Here is a 17,376-nt window from a genome sequence, read left to right on the forward strand (position 1 = left end):
AAATCATTCATATGATGAACACCTGGTAACCGACCTTAACAGGATGCATATAGAATATCTCCATCATTCCGGGACTCACATCGGACATGATAAATTGAAGTACTAAAGCATCCATAACTCGGATGAGGCTTGTTGGGCCAAATAGATCTATCTTTAGGATTCGCGTCAATTGGTGGCAATTATCATAAACACCAATTCTTAGGCTACCAAGCTAAAAAGGGGCATATTCGGTTCGATAATTTAACATAGAATGTAATTTCGATCACTTGTGTCTATTTTGTAAAACATTTATAAAACTGCATGTATTCTCATCCCAAAAATAATAGATTTTAAAAGTGGGACTATAACTCACTTTCACAGATTTTTACTTTGTCGGAAATAAGACTTGGCCACTGGTCGATTCATGAACCTATAACAAGTATATACATATATCAAAGTATGATCGAAATATATTTACAATATTTTTATTACGTTTTAATGATTTAAGTTTGTTTAGTTAAGAGTCCAACGTTAGTAATATACAACTAGTTGTCCACAGTTAGTAGTACAGATATAAATCAATATATATTATCTCGAATCAATCCACAACCCAGTGTATACAAGTCTCAGGCTAGATCACAACTCAAAGTATATATATTATTTTAGCATCAACCTCAACCCTGTATAGCTAAGTCGAGCATTACAGCATATAGAGTGTCTATGGTTGTTCCAAATAATATATATAGATGACGTCGATATGATATGTCAAAACATTGTATACGTGTCTACGATATCTCAAGATTACATAATATATGTTAGAATATATGTATAATACAATATAAGTTAGTTAAGTTATGGTTAGTATAGATTTGTTACAAAATTTTCGTAGCTAAAACTAGCAAAATTATCCGATTTTGTTTTATCCGTCATTTCTTCGTTACAAATCCGTTTTGAGTGAATCAAGTTGCTATGGTTTCATAATGATCTGAAATTTATGAAACTAAACAGAAAAAGTATATGTTTATAGTTGGAAATACAGGTTACAAGTCGCTTTTTAAAGAGGTAGTCATTTCCGTCGAAAGAACGACATCTTGATGACCATTTTGAAAAACATACTTCAACTTTGTGTTTAACCATAATTTTTGGATATAGCATCATGTTTATATGAAATATTATTTTTCCAGAAAACAAACTTCCAATTCAAAGATTAAGATAGTTTTTATTTTTCTAACTCAAAACAGCCCCCGGTTTCACTACGACGGCGTATGTCCGGTTTTACGGTATTTTTCGTGTTTTCAGGTTTTAAATCATTAAGTTATCATATCATAAAGATATAGAACATGTGTTTAGTTGATTTTAAAAGTTAAATTAGAAGGATTAACTTTGTTTGCGAACAAGTTTAGAATTAACTAAACTATGTTCTAGTGATTACATGTTCAAATCTTCGAATAAGATAGTTATATATATATATATATATATATATATATATATATATATATATATATATATATATATATATATATATATATATATATATATATATATATATATATATATGAATCGAATGATGTTATGGACATCATTACTACCTCAAATATATTCGGTAAACCTACTGGAATTGACAAAAATAATCTTGAGCTTGAATGGATCTTTGATGGCTTGGAAGTTCTTGAAGCAGAATCATGACACGAAAATAATTTCAAGTAAGATCATTACTCAAATTAAGATAGCTTATAGTTATAGAAATCGAATCAAAGTTTAAATATGAGTATTACCTTGATTTAGAAAGATAACCTACTATAAATAACAAAGATTTGTTGATATTGGATGATCACTTGAAATGGATTTTCAAGATTGGAAGTAAGTTAGTAAACTTGAAAGTGTTCTTGATGTGTTCTTGAGTTGTTGTTTTGTATGTTGATCTAGGTTAGGATTTATGAGCTAGATTGAGCTAGATTATGAAGAAAATAATGAAGAACACTTAGAACAATATGAGAGAACTTGATAGAGAGTAGTTTGATGCATGTAAGTTGCAAAATGAAAGTGTTATTGGTGATGGTTGAAAACGTGAATGGAGGCTTGACATATAGCCTCCATTAGTTTGTAATTTTGTGAGATATTTCATGCTAGTTTCCAAATGGTTGGTTCCACATGTTTGTTGACTATCTAGGGCTCCTAAGATCTGAATTATTATGCGTATACACCAATAGTATATACATTTAGGAGCTGGGTATTGTACGAATACGTATACGGGTGCATACGAGTAGAATTGTTGATGAAAATGAATGAGAATGCAATTGTAAGCATTTTTGTTAAGTAGAAGTACTTTGATATGTGTCTTGAAGTCTTTCAAAAGTGTACTAATACTTCTTAATATACTACATGTATATACATTTTAACTGAGTCGTTAAGTCATCGTTAGTCGTTACATGTAAGTGTTGTTTTGAAATCTTTAAGTTAACGATCTCATTTAATGTTGTTAACCCATTGTTATTATATCTAATGAGATGTTAAATTATTACATTATAATGATATTATGATGTATGAATATATCTTAATATGATATATATACATTAAAATGTCGTTACAACGATAATCGTTACATATATGCCTCGTTTCGAAATTCTTAAGTTAGTAGTCTTGTTTTACATATGTAGTTCATTGTTAACATACATAATGATATATATAATTATCATTTTATCATGTTAAATATAGTGTAACAATACCTTAATATGATACATATGTATTTAGTAAGACGTTGTTATAACGATAATTGTTATATATATCGTTTCGAGTTTCTTAACTTAGTAATCTCATTTTTATGTATATAACTCATTGTTAATATACCTAGTGAGATACTTACTTATCATAATATCATGTTAACCACATATATATATATATATATATATATATATATATATATATATATATATATATATATATATATATATATATATATCATCATATAGTTTTTACAAGTTTTAACGTTCGTGAATTCGCCGGTCAACTCGGGTGGTCAATTGTCTACATGAAACTCATTTCAATTAATCAAGTCTTAACTAGTTTTATTGCTTAACATGTTGGAAATATTTAATCATGTAAATATCAATTTCATTTAATATATATAAATATGGAAAAGTTCGGGTCACTACAGCTTTTGTGTAGTGACCCGAACTTTTCCATGTTTATATATATTAAATGAAATTGTTTTTTACTTGATTAAGTGTTTCCAACATGTTAAGCAATCAAACTTGTTAAGACTTGATTAATTGAAATAGGTTTCATATAGACAATTGACCACCCAAGTTGACCGGTGATTCACGAACGTAAAAACTTGTAAAAACTATATGATGACATATATATGATTATATATATAGTTAACATGATATTATGATAAGTAAGTATCTCATTAGGTATTTTAACAATGAGTTATACACATAAAATTGAGTTTATTGAATTAAGAAACTCGAAACGATATATATAACGATTATCGTTATAACAACGTCTTACTAAATACATATGAATCATATTAAGATATTGATACACTATGTTTAATCATGATAAATGATAAGTAAACATGTCATTAAGTGTATTAACAATGAACTACATATGTAAAAACAAGACTACTAACTTAATGATTTCGAAACGAGACATATATGTAACGATTATCGTTGTAACAACATTTAACTGTATATATATATCATACTAAGATATATTAATATATCATAATATCATGATAATGTAATAATTTAACATCTCTTTAGATATAATAAACAATTGGTTAACAACATTTAACAAGATCGTTAACCTAAAGGTTTCAAAACAACATTTACATGTAACGACTAACGATGACTTAACGACTCAGTTAAAATGTATATACATGTAGTGTTTTAATATGTATTCATACACTTTTGAAAGACTTCAAGACACTTATCAAAATACTTATACTTAATAAAAATGCTTACAATTACATCCTCGTTCAGTTTCATCAACAATTCTACTCGTATGCACCCGTATTCGTACTCGTACAATACACAGCTTTTAGATGTATGTACTATTAGTATATACACTCCAATGATTAGCTCTTAGCAGCCCATGTGAGTCACCTAACACATGTGGGAACCATCATTTGGCAACTAGCATGAAATATCTCATAAAATTACAAAAATATTAGTAATCATTCATGACTTATTTACATGTAAACAAAATTACACATCCTTTATATCTAATCCATATACCAACGACCAAAAACACCTACAAACACTTTCATTCTTCAATTTTCTTTATCTAATTGATCTCTCTCAAGTTCTATCTTCAAGTTCTAAGTGTTCTTCATAAATTCTATAAGTTCTAGTTTCATAAAATCATGAATACTTCCAAGTTTGCTAGCTTACTTCCAATCTTGTAAAGTGATCATCCAACCTCAAGAAATCTTTCTTATTTACAGTAATATATCTTTCTAATACAAGGTAATACTCATATTCAAACTTTGATTCAATTGCAACTATAACAATCTTATTTCGAGTGAAAATCTTACTTGAACTTGTTTTCGTGTCATGATTCTGCTTCAAGAACTTTCAAGCCATCCAAGGATCCTTTGAAGCTAGATCTAATTTTCTCATTTCCAGTAGGTTTATCCACAAAACCTGAGGTAGTAATGATGCTCATAACATCATTCAATTCATATATATAAAACTACCTTATTCGAAGGTTTAAACTTGAAATCACTAGAACATAGTTTAGTTAATTCTAAACTTGTTCGCAAACAAAAGTTAATCCTTCTAACTTGACTTTTAAAATCAGCTAAACACATGTTCTATATCTATATGATATGCTAACTTAATGATTTAAAACCCGGAACCACGAAAAACACCGTAAAACCGGACATACGTCGTCGTAGTAACACCGCGGGCTGTTTTAGGTTTGATAATTAAAAACTATGATAAACTTTAATTTAAAAGTTATTCTTCTGGGAAAATGATTTTTTTTATGAACATGAAACTATATCCAAAAATCATGGTTAAACTCAAAGTGGAAGTATGTTTTTCAAAATGGTCATCAAGACGTCGTTCTTTCGATTGAAATGACTACCTCTTACAAAAACAACTTGTAACTTATATTTCTGACCATAAACCTATACTTTTTCTATATAGATTCATAAAATAGAGTTCAATATGAAATCATAGCAATTTGATTCACTCAAAATGGATTTAAAACGAAGAAGTTATGGGTAAAACAAGATTGGATATTTTTTTATTGTTGTAGCTACGGGAAATATCATAACAATTCTATAAAAATTATATCCTAGCTAACTTATATTGTATTATACATGTATTCTAATAAATTATGTAATCTTGGAATACCATAGACACGTATGCAAATGTTTTGACATATCATATCGACCCATGTATATATATTATTTGGAACAACCATAGACACTCTATATGCAGTAATGTTTGAGTTAGCTATACAGGGTTGAGGTTGATTCCAAAAATATATATACTTTGAGTTGTGATCTAGCCTGAGACGTTTATACACTGGGTCGTGGATTGATTCAAGATAATATATATCAATTTATTTCTGTACATCTAACTATGGACAACTAATTGTAGGTTACTAACGAGGACAACTGACTTAATAAACTTAAAACATCAAAATGTATTAAAAATGTTGTAAATATATTTTGAACATACTTTGATATATATATATATATATATATGTGTATATATTTGTTATAGGTTCGTGAATCGACCAGTGGCCAAGTCTTACTCCCGATGAAGTAAAAATCTGTGAAAGTGAGTTATAGTCCCACTTTTAAAATCTAATATTTTGGGATGAGAATACATGCAGTTTTATAAATGTTTTACGAAATAGACATAAGTAAATGAAACTACATTATATGGGTAAATGATCGAAGCCGAATATGCCCCTTTTTCTTGGTAGCCTAAGAATTAGTAAACCGATCTACTAATTGACGCTAATCCTAAAGATAGATCTATTGGGCCTAACGAACCCCATCCAAAGTACCGGATGCTTTAGTACTTCGAATTCGTTTTTATCATTTCCGAAGAATTTCCCAGAATGATAGGGGATATTCTTATATGCATCTTGTTAATGTCAGTTACCAGGTGTTCACCATGTGAATGATTTTTATCTCTATGTATGGGATGTATATTGAAATATGAAATCGTGTGGTCTATTATTATGATTTGATAATATATAGGTTAAACCTATAACTCAGCAACATTTTTGTTGATGTTTTAAGTATGTTTATTCTTAGGTAATTATTAAGAGCTTCCGCTGTTGCATACTAAAATAAGGACAAGATTTGGAGTCCATGCTTGTATGATATTATGTAAAAACTGCATTCAAGAAACTTATTTTTGATGTAATATATTCTTATTGTAAACCATTATGTAATGATCATGTGTAAACGGTATATTTTAGATTATCATTATTTGATAATCTACGTAATGTTTTTTAAATATTTATAGATAAAATAAAGGTTATGGTTGTTTTAAAAATGAATGCAGTCTTTGAAAAATGTCTCATATAGAGGTCAAAACCTCACGACGAAATCAATTAATATGGAACGTTTATAATCAATATGAACGGGACATTTCAGTTGGTATCCGAGCGTTGGTCTTAGAGAACCAAAAATTTGCATTAGTGTGTCTTATCGAGTTTGTTAGGATACATTAGTGAGTCTGGACTTCGACCGTGTTTTCTTTAAAAACGATTGCTTAACACTTTTGTTGGAAACTGTATATTATTAACATGTAAATATTATGTGATATATTAACCTCTTAATGTGTTTGATATTATGTGATAGATGTCTACCACTAGTACAAATCCCATCGATTCACCTAATAATAATGAAGAGTCGAATATATTTTGGGAAGATTCACAAATTCCCGAAGAGGAACCGGAAGAAGAGGAACCGAAAGAGGAGGAACCGGAAGAGGAGGAACCGGAAGAGGAGGAACCGAAAGAGGAGGAACCGGAAGAAGAAGAGGTTCCGGAGGAAGAAATATTGATACCTATAGTAAATTGATTAAATAAAAGAAAATCCTCAACCAACGGACCAAAGTTAATAATGGTCAATGGTGTTTCTGCAGAGGAAGCAAAATATTGGGAAGATTACCAATTTTCCGATGAATCGGATCCCTGATAATGCTAAAAACGAACATATATTTCATAGCATTATTCCTCAAGAAAGACAAGCTTTTAGTTGCAATTGTTCTATTTACAAGTGATATTCGTTTAAATAATAAAAGGTGAAGACAAAAGACAGATTTGACGAATTGAAGACGCAAACGACCAAAAAGGTCAAAAGTACAAAAGACAATCAAAAAGGTTCCAATTATTGATAAGAAACGTCTCGAAATTACAAGAGTACAAGATTCAAAACGCAAAGTACAAGATATTAAATTGTACACAAGGACGTTCGAAAATCCGGAACCAGGACCAGAGTCAACTCTTAACGCTCGACGCAACGGACTAAAAATTACAAGTTAACTATGTATATAAATATAATATAATATATAATTAATTATATTAATTATATATATATATATTATATTTATAAATAAAAACCGTCGGTAGAGAAAGACTCCAAGGGACTGAGCTGTAAATTCATTCTCCGCGACTCGCGGAGTTTGAAGAGGATTTCACCGCGAGTTGCGGAGCCCCCAGTTTTGAAACTCCCTATAAAGCAAACCGAATTCTGATCATTTTCATCAATCTTTTTCTTCTTCTTATCATACGTAAATTATATATATATATTTATAATTTATATTTTAATTTTAATTATAATTCTAATAATAAGGGTATGTTAGCGAATATTGTAAGGGTGTAAGTCGAAATTCTGTCCGTGTAACGCTACGCTATTTTTAATCATTGTAAGTTATGTTCAACCTTTTTACATTAATGTCTCGTAGCTAAGTTATTATTATGCTTATTTAAAACGAAGTAATCATGATGTTGGGCTAATTACTAAAATTGGGTAATTGGGCTTTGTACCATAATTGGGGTTTGGACAAAAGAACGACACTTGTGGAAATTAGACTATGGGCTATTAATGGGCTTTATATTTGTTTAACTAATTGATAGTTTGTTAATGTTAATATAAAGATTTACAATTGGGCGTCCCTATAAATTACCATATACACTCAATCGGACACGATGGGCGGGGTATTTATATGTACGAATAATCGTTCATTTAACCGGACACGGAAATGGATTAATAGTTAATAAACTTGTTGAAACAGGGGTGAATTACATTCAAGGGTAATTGGTGTAATTGTTAACAAAGTAGTAAAACCTTGGTTTACACACAGTCGATAACCTGGTGTATTCATTAAACAAAGTATTAAAACCTTGTTACAATTCGAATCCCCAATTAGTTGGAATATTTAACTTCGGGTATAAGAATAATTTGACGAGGACACTCGCACTTTATATTTATGACTGATGGACTGTTATGGACAAAAACCAGACGGACATATTAAATAATCCAGGACAAAGGACAATTAACCCATGGGCATAAAACTAAAATCAACACGTCAAACATCATGATTACGGAAGTTTAAATAAGCATAATTCTTTTATTTCATATTTAATTTCCTTTATTTTGTATTTAATTACATTTTTAATTATCGTACTTTTTAATTATCGCAAGTTTATTTTATCGCACTTTTATTATTCGCAATTTCATTATCGTTATTTACTTTACGCTTAAAATTAAGTCTTGTATTTATTTATTATTTTACATTTGGTTTTAACTGCGACTAAAGTTTTAAAATCGACAAACCGGTCATTAAACGGTAAAAACCCCCCTTTATAATAATAATATTACTTATATATATGTATTTGTATTTTTATAAAAGTAAACTAATATAGCGTTAAGCTTTGTTTAAAGATTTCCCTGTGGAACGAACCGGACTTACTAAAAACTACACTACTGTACGATTAGGTACACTGCCTATAAGTGTTGTAGCAAGGTTTAAGTATATCCATTCTCTAAATAAATAAATATCTTGTGTAAAATTGTATCGTATTTAATAGTGTTTCGTTGTAAACTTCAATAGTATTTTATACCCCTTAGCTTTGACATCAAGTTATTTTTGGCGCCGCTGCCGGGGAACTCTCTTAAAAGCCGGAAGCGCAACGCTAATTTAAAAAAAAAAATTAGTTTACTTTTATTAAAATTCGTTTTTGTAAAAAAAAAAAAAAACGTTTTAAATATTCGAAAATATAAAAAGAAAAACAAAAATATAAATATTTTTAGGAGTTTGATAAATATTTAAGTTTTATAAAGTTTCTTTGTTTTTATTAAAACATAAGTTTTATTTAAGTATTTTGTTTTTATTTAAAAACATATAAATATATAAAAATATATATATATATATATATATATATATATATATATATATATATATATATATATATATATATATATATATATATATATATATATATATATATATATATATATATATATATATATATATATATATATATATATATATATATATATATATATATATAAATCTAGTTTTAAGATTTTTATTTATAAAATTATAAAGTGATTCTATTTTTTTTTAAAGTTTTAAATATAAAAGTTTTATTAATACACATATTTAAAAACAGAAAATAAAATAAATAAATAAATAAATAAAAAACGCGTAAATTTTAAAACTGCTCCAGAGTTGAAATTCTGAACCCCGCGACTCGCGGGGTTTGCTGCATTTATTACCGCGACTCGCGGAGACTTTCTGACAGGCGACAAAGCCCTAATCCTGCATTTATTACGGATTATTATTAATTATTATTATTATTAACCCTAATTATTATTATTATTATAATTAAGTTTATTTTTAATTTAAGTTTTATTTAATTTATATTTTAGTTAAATTAGTTTAATTAAATTGTAAAGTTAATAGTTTAATAAAATAAATAATATAAAAATAATATTTTTATAAAAATTGTAATTTTTACAACTTTTTGTATATTTTTATATTTTGTTTTTTTTAATTATTGTAGCGTAATATTTGTATTTTTTTCGCTCATATTTAATTTTAACTTAGTTTTTGCCATAGTCATTTTTACTCCTAGATTTTTAGGCTTTGCCGTAGAATTCCTAAAGTGCTTTTTCTTTAGACTAAGATTTAGGTACTTTAGAATTTTGCGACGCCTTTTTAAGTTTTAGTTTCTTTTTAAGTTATTTCCATTTGGGATTTAGTTTTTCCTATAAGCTTTAATATTTTTAGACACCTTTTACTATGTATCAATTATCATTCCAATTAGTAATTTCAATTTGCGATTATAATTTTAAGTTAGTTGTAGTAATAAGATTAGGTTAGTCAAGTATTTTTAAGTTTTATAAGTTTCTTTTATTTTTTTTTCGTCACCTTTTATTTTTCAACCATTTTTCTTTTTCGACCTTTTGCGACGAACTCTTTTTCTCTCTTATTTCTCGCTATTCTAGTTTTAGGACATAGATTTTTATTCTACTTCTATTCTAAATTTCTTAAAATTAAGAAAATTTATTTTAAGTGGTTAAATTGATAGACATCAAAATTTTCTGGTTCGTAGTAATAGTTGGATTTGTACGTGGACCGGGTTATTGGAGCCAAACAGTCCTCAATTATATTGAGACCAAACGAATCCTGCCCCTCTGCTGCATCTTTTGGCTATTCGAAACGTGGGCAAAATCAGAAAAGTCTATTGATTGGATAACTTATATAATTTTTCTTTCCTTTTTAAAAACTAATAGGATATTCAGTGAATGCACCGAGCAAGACGTTCACCACCTTTTGTACGTTCACCACCTGTAACTCGATCAAGACATTTAGCAAATATAACCGCCGTTGATTTTTCTTTAGAATCGTCATCCAGTCGACCAAGTACTTCAGTTCAAATTTCCGATAATCCATTTTTTGAACCCGACCTCACAATTGAGAATCCGGAGAATATTCAGGAACGGTTCGTAGATCCTGAACCATTAAACTTTCCTCCGGAGCCACCAATCATTCAAACAGAGATTGTTGAGGAACGAACCATTAAATCAGAATCATCTAGTGATACCGATTCAACAAATTCAATTATGGAGAATCTGGAACCTTTAAGTATGGAAGACCAAATGAGAGCTAAACGCACTGGCCAAGGTCACGCAATTACTCATCCAGACATTAATGCGCCAGATTATGAAATCAAAGGACAAATTCTACACATGGTGACTAATCAATGCCAATTTAGTGGTGCGCCGAAGGAAGATCCAAATGAACATCTACGTACCTTTAATAGGATCTGCACACTATTTAAAATCCGAGAAGTGGAGGATGAACAGATATATCTCATGTTATTTCCCTGGACTTTAAAGGGAGAAGCCAAAGATTGGTTGGAATCGTTACCTGAAGGGGCGATTGATACATGGGATGTTTTAGTTGACAAATTTCTTAAACAATTCTTTCCTGCATCTAAAGCCGTAAGACTTCAAGCAGAAATTGTTACGTTTACACATAAGCCAAATGAAACTCTATATGAGGCGTGGACAAGATATGGAAAGTTATTAAGAGGATGTCCGCAACATGGTTTAGACACCTGTCAAATAGTACAAATATTCTACCAAGGATGCGACATCACTACAAGGAAAGACATAGATATAGCAGCTGGTGGTTCTATTATGAAGAAAACCGAAACTGATGCTTACAAAATTATTGATAACACTGCTTCCCACTCACATGAGTGGCACCAAGAAAAAGACATCGTTAGATCATCTAAAGCAGCTAGAGCCGATTCTAGCCATGACTTAGATTCCATTTCCGCAAAGATAGATGCTGTGGAGAGACGAATGGAAAAGATGACTAAAGATATTCACTCAATACGAATTAGTTGTAAGCAGTGTGGAGGACCACATTTGACAAAAGATTGTCTCAGTATTGAATTAACAATGGAACAAAGAGAGAATATTTCATACATAAACCAAAGGCCTGGAAATAATTATCAGAATAATTATCAACCGCCAAGACCGATTTACAATCAAAACCAAAATTATAACCGAAATATTCCATACAACAACCAACAAGGTCCTAGCAGTCAACAAGTATCCAATAATAATTACAATCAGCAAAGACCAAATTTTCAAAACAAACCACCACAACAAACCGATGATAAAAAGCCGAATTTAGAAGATATGATGACGAAGCTAGTTGAAACTCAAACGCAGTTTTTCACCTCTCAGAAACAAACCAATGAACAAAATGCTCAAGCATTTAGAAATCAACAAGCTTCTATTCAAAATCTGGAACAAGAAGTAAGTAACCTAGCAAGGTTAATAGGTGAAAGAAAACCGGGAAGTCTACCTAGTGATACAAATGCTAACCCCCGGAATGAAACAGCTAAAGCTATTACCACAAGAAGTGGTACAACACTTAAACCACCTGAAATACCTGTAACTTCTGATGAAGCTATTCCTAATCCACAAGAACCACAACCTGATCAAGATAAGGAAAAAGAACCGGTAGTTGAAAAGGTTAATGAAGATAACACAGTTAAGGATAAACCTTATGTTAAACCATATCAACCACCACTTCCTTACCCGAGTAAAATGAAGAAAGAGAAACTTAAAGCCGAGCTATCCAAATTCTTGGATATGTTTAAACAGATAAATGTAAATCTTCCTTTCATTGATGTGATTTCAGGAATGCCTAGATATGCTAAATTCTTGAAAGATCTAATTTCAAATAGAAAGAAAATGGAAGAACTCTCGGCTGTTACTATGAATGCTAATTGTTCAGCAGTGCTGTTGAATAAAATACCAGAAAAACTATCTGATCCAGGAAGTTTCACAATTCCATGTTTTCTGGGTAGACTTAGTTCAATAGAAGCATTGGCAGACTTAGGTGCTAGTATAAATCTAATGCCGTATTCACTATACACTAAACTAGACCTTGGAGAATTGAAACTAACCAGAATAAGCATACAACTAGCCGATAGATCAATAAAATATCCTAGAGGGATAATGGAGAACATGCTAGTTAAAGTTGGTACTTTAGTATTTCCAGTAGATTTTGTTGTTTTGGACATGGAAGAAGATTCTCAAGTTCCTCTCATATTAGGAAGACCATTCTTAAACACGGCTAAAGCAATGATAGACGTGTTCGGTAAGAAACTGACCCTAAGTATAGAGGATGAGAGTGTTACCTTTTCAGTTGATAGAGCAATGCAACAACCACAATCTGCAGATGATACATGTTATTATATTCAAACTATAGATGCACATGCAGAATTATTAGAAGAATTTCCAGAATTACAAGGAACAGGAGAATGTTCTTTAGGAGAAGGTAATGAACCAATTGATGAAGCTGAAATGTTAGCTACACTTATAGCTAATGGATATGAACCAACAACAGAAGAAATTCAAATGCTAAAAGAAGAAGACAGATATCGATACAAATCATCGATAGAAGAACCTCCGAAATTAGAGTTAAAGCCACTTCCAAACCATTTGGAATACGCTTATTTACATGGTGAATCTGAATTACCTGTAATAATATCGTCTTCTCTTACTGAAAATGAGAAATCACAACTCATTTCTGTGTTGAAAGCTCATAAACCAGCCATTGCATGGAAGATTCATGATATTAAAGGAATAAGTCCTTCGTATTGCACACATAAAATCCTTATGGAAGAAGGTCATAAAACGTATGTGCAACGCCAACGAAGACTAAATCCTAATATGCAAGATGTAGTTAAGAAAGAGATTATTAAACTGCTAGATGCAGGTTTAATTTATCCAATCTCTGATAGTCCATGGGTAAGCCCAGTTCAATGTGTACCTAAGAAGGGTGGCATGACTGTCATTACAAATGAGAAAAATGAGCTTATTCCTACTAGGACTGTAACAGGATGGCGTGTATGTATTGATTATAGAAAATTAAATGACGCCACCAGAAAAGATCACTTTCCCTTACCTTTCATAGATCAAATGTTGGAAAGATTAGCCGGAAATAGTTACTATTGTTTTCTAGATGGATTTTCCGGATATTTTCAAATTCCAATAGCACCCGAAGATCAAGAGAAAACCACATTCACGTGCCCTTATGGTACTTTTGCTTACAAACGCATGCCATTTGGACTTTGTAACGCCCCTGCAACCTTCCAAAGGTGCATGATGGCGATTTTTCACGACATGATAGAAGAATGCATGGAAGTATTCATGGATGACTTTTCAGTCTTCGGTGATACATTTAAATCATGTCTAATTAATCTGGAACGAATGCTAATTAGATGCGAACAATCAAATCTAGTACTTAATTGGGAGAAATGCCATTTCATGGTTAAAGAAGGCATCGTTCTTGGACATAAAATTTCAAAAGAAGGAATTGAAGTGGATAGAGCTAAAGTAGATGTAATTGCTAAACTTCCACATCCCACAAATGTTAGAGGAGTTAGGAGTTTTCTAGGGCATGCCGATTTTTACCGACGTTTCATAAAAGATTTTTCTAAAATTGCCACCCCTATGAATAAACTCCTAGAAAAGGATGCTCCATTCATCTTTTCAGATGAGTGTATCAAATCTTTTAATATTCTTAAAGAGAAACTCACTAATGCGCCGATCATGATAACACCAAATTGGAATCTACCATTTGAACTAATGTGCGATGCAAGTGATTTTGCAATGGGAGCAGTTTTAGGACAAAGGATTGAAAAACGATTTCAACCTATTTATTACGCTAGTAAGACATTACAAGGAGCACAGACGAATTACACAACTACTGAAAAAGAACTCCTTGCTATTGTCTTTGCTTTTGACAAATTTCGTTCATATCTCGTTCTATCCAAAACGATAGTCTATACCGACCATTCTGCTCTTAGATACCTATTTTCAAAACAAGATGCTAAACCAAGATTAATCCGTTGGATCTTACTCTTACAAGAGTTTGATATTGAAATCCGAGATAAAAGAGGAGCAGAAAATCTCGTCGCTGATCATCTTTCTCGTCTTGAAAATCCTGAGTTAGAAGTTCTAAATGAATCGGCCATACAAGACAACTTTCCTGATGAATATCTATTGAAGATAGATTATAAAGAAATCCCATGGTTTGCAGACTATGCAAACTACTTAGTTTGTGGATTCCTTGAAAAAGGATTATCGTACCAAAGACGAAAGAAATTCTTCAGTGATATAAAACACTATTTCTGGGAAGATCCACATCTGTTTAAAAGTTGTCCCGATGGAATAATACGCCGATGTGTATTTGGAGATGAAGCTAGTAAAATATTAAACCATTGTCACACAGGACCAACAGGAGGGCATTATGGGCCTCAACTAACAGCAAGAAAAGTTTATGATGCTGGATTCTATTGGCCTAAAATTTACAAAGACGCACACCTTCTTTGCAAATCCTGTGATGCATGTCAAAGGGCCGGAAAAATAAATCAACGTGATGAAATGCCACAAAATGTCATCCAAGTATGTGAAGTATTTGACATTTGGGGTATTGACTTTATGGGTCCATTTCCAAAATCTCATAATAATCTATATATACTCGTAGCCATTGATTATGTATCTAAATGGGCGGAAGCACAAGCTCTCCCAACTAACGATGCACGAGTTGTAGTCAACTTTTTAAAACGTCTTTTTGCAAGGTTTGGAACACCGAAAGCTTTAATAAGTGATCGGGGTACTCATTTCTGTAATAATCAACTTGAAAAAGTTTTAAAAGATATGGAGTAACTCATAAAATCTCCACCGCATATCATCAACAAACAAATGGACAAGTTGAAAATACCAACCGAGCTTTAAAACGTATTTTAGAGAAAACCGTAGGATCAAATCTGAAGGAATGGTCCATTAAATTGGAGGATGCACTCTGGGCTTTTAGAACAGCCTACAAAACTCCAATTGGAACCACACCTTTTAGACTTGTTTATGGAAAAGCATGTCATCTTCCAGTAGAAATTGAACACAAAGCATTTTGGGCTTTGAAGACATGTAATCTTGATTTACATGAAGCCGGACGTCTACGATTAAGTCAACTAAACGAATTGGAAGAATTAAGACATGAAGCATACGAAAATTCGTTAATCTATAAAGAAAGAACGAAGAAATGGCATGATAAAAGAATCAGAAGTTCAAAAGAATTAAAAGAAGGAGACAGAGTTCTTCTTTTCAATTCACGATTCAAGCTATTTCCTGGAAAATTGAAATCAAGAGGGTCTGGACCATTCATAGTCAAAAGAGTTTTTCCATACGGAACGATAGAATTAATAAATTCAAATGGGATTGAATTTAAAGTTAATGGTCACAGAGTTAAACATTACATACATGGTCCGATGGAAGTCGACAACGAAGTTAATCACAATTTCGACAACACAGCTAATTAAGTATGGGGAGAATCAAGTCTTTAAAGGATAATATGTATTTCTGTTAGAGTTAGATTGTCTGTTTTCGTGTAGTTCTCGAAAATGGAACTCGAATGGTCTTTCCCTAGCAGACCCTAAAGAACTAGTCTTCTCCCCCCATTCTGAATTTTTATTTTTTTTAGGTTTTTACAAAATGAAGACTGCCTGTGAACTAAACCATGGTCTAATGCTACACGCTTTGATCACTAAACGTAATAATGACATACTACCGAGTGAAATAGTATCAGTAATTAGAGAAAGAATGGACGGAGTTAGAAAAGAATCCAGATGCGAAGATAATAAGTTACAATTTGGTAAAGGAAAATCAAAATCCGCAGCGAAAAGAAGAGCACGACACCTAGAACGATGTCACAAATGCGGAAAATGGTCACATGGAGGTAAATGTTCAAATAATCAAACCTATTCAAATACCGAAATTGTTACTTTATGCAGAGACACTGAATGCTCGAGGAGTTTGAAGACTCCATGGGACTGAGCTGTAAATTCATTCTCCGCGACTCGCGGAGGTTGAAGATGATTTCACCGCGAGTCGCGGAGCCCCCAGTTTTGAAACTCCCTATAAAGCAAACCGAATTCTGATCATTTTCATCAATCTTTTTCTTCTTCTTATCATACGTAAATTATATATATATATTTATAATTTATATTTTAATTTTAATTATAATTCTAATAATAAGGGTATGTTAGCGAATATTGTAAGGGTGTAAGTCGAAATTCTGTCCGTGTAACGCTACGCTATTTTTAATCATTGTAAGTTATGTTCAACCTTTTTACATTAATGTCTCGTAGCTAAGTTATTATTATGCTTATTTAAAACGAAGTAATCATGATGTTGGGCTAATTACTAAAATTGGGTAATTGGGCTTTGTACCATAATTGGGGTTTGGACAAAAGAACGACACTTGTGGAAATTAGACTATGGGCTATTAATGGGCTTTATATTTGTTTAACTAAATGATAGTTTGT

The sequence above is a fragment of the Rutidosis leptorrhynchoides genome, chromosome 7, assembly GCF_046630445.1.
Source record: "Rutidosis leptorrhynchoides isolate AG116_Rl617_1_P2 chromosome 7, CSIRO_AGI_Rlap_v1, whole genome shotgun sequence".
Classification (NCBI taxonomy): Eukaryota; Viridiplantae; Streptophyta; class Magnoliopsida; order Asterales; family Asteraceae; genus Rutidosis; species Rutidosis leptorrhynchoides.